The sequence below is a fragment of the Dasypus novemcinctus genome, chromosome 17 (genome assembly GCF_030445035.2).
Source record: "Dasypus novemcinctus isolate mDasNov1 chromosome 17, mDasNov1.1.hap2, whole genome shotgun sequence".
Lineage (NCBI taxonomy): Eukaryota > Metazoa > Chordata > Mammalia > Cingulata > Dasypodidae > Dasypus > Dasypus novemcinctus.
In genome coordinates, this window is record NC_080689.1 from 93,313,375 (window position 1) to 93,314,877 (window position 1,503).

A 1,503-nucleotide genomic window follows, 5' to 3' on the forward strand; every position below is an offset into this window, starting at 1 on the left:
GATGCCCTATCCACTGGGCCAAGTCTGCTTCCCATACAATTTTCACTCAATTTCCTAAGTCTCAGTTTCATTTTTTCCATTCTCTTCCTTTCTGTTCTCCTGACTTTTCCAGTTCAGATGCTGTGACTTTGAAACCACTAATTCTGTCTTAGAGCAATTAAAATCTGCTCATATATGTCACTAATGTATTTTTAATCTCATCCATCATGTCTTTCATTCCCATGAGGTCTGTTACTTTTTTTTGCAGACTTTCAAATTGTTCTTTATGCTCACTCAGTATCTTCTTAATATCCTGTATTTCTTTAGCCTTGTTTTCTTTAAATTATTTGGATTGATTTAGGAGAGCTGTGTGGTTATCACTTATTAATTGTCTTAAATTCTGTATCTCTTCAGGTCATTTCATTTTTCTTTGGCTGAGCCACCCCTTCCTGTGTCCTAGTATGGCTTTTCATTATTTGCTGATGTCTAACCATCTGAATAGGTTGGTGAATTTACTCTGATGACCAAATTCTCTTTTGCTTTTTAATTTTTTCCACAACTCTTCTTTGGTATTTGTTTCAACTTAATCTATATTCTTAAAATTTCTCTCTACTTACCTAGCAGGAGAGAAACAAAGATCCTGAAGGTGGTTTTCCCCAGGGTAAGGCCTATCCATTCCACTCTGGATGTGCAATTTCTCCAAGCATGGGAAAACCTCCTGCCTAATTTGTGGTGGTGGGAGACTACATTTGTGTTCTCCCATCTAAAAAAAAAAAAAAGTCACCGATCTTAGGTTATCAAAATCGGACCAGGAACTCACTAATGGGATACAACTTTTCTCCCAGGGGTTAGGATATATAGGATACAGGGAAAACCAGAAAATTATTTTCCCATGCAATTTTCAGATGTGTCAGCAGATGGCGCTGAACAGCACACATTTCCAAGGAGGTTTCGGTCTTGGCTTTCCTGTGTCTAGGTCTGTCCAGAGTTTTCTTATTGGGTTCTGCTGGCCAAATTCACTGATGAAAAGCCGCCCCACCTCCCCCTCCATTTTGCCTTGAAAGAGCTGAAAGGGAGGAAGATGTCTGTTCCCCTTTCAGTCAGCTGCAGTGAGCCAGGGGTTTTACCCCAGCTTAATATCTTTGGGATGGGGCCGGGGACCCAGCCCAGACACTGTAGGCCTTTGGGAACTGACATATGTTGTTCTGGGTTCTTCCTCCTTCTGTACCTTACCCTCCTGGGATTTGTGTACCACTGTACTGGTTTGCTGACCCCCAAAGCAGTTCCCTCAGATAGCTTTTGGCCCTTTCTCCATTGTTTTTGTGAGAGAATTGAGTCTTGCCTGCCTAGACTAATACCATCTTTCCACAATTCCCTCTCATTTTAGTTTCTTTTTTAATCTCCCCCCTTGTGGCTTTTTTTTTTTTTTTTTTGCATGCTGTCTGGTCTCTGTGTCCATTCACTGTGTCTTCTTCTGTGTCTGTATTTATTTTTATTTATTACCACCCCCCCTTGTGGCTTGCT

General features: G+C 40.9%; 1 pseudogene; it reads left to right on the forward strand.

The window, feature by feature from the left end:
- The first annotated feature begins 588 nt into the window (after positions 1-588).
- LOC111761503 (U1 spliceosomal RNA) lies at positions 589-741 on the forward strand (annotated as a pseudogene).
- The last annotated feature ends 762 nt before the right edge of the window (positions 742-1,503 follow it).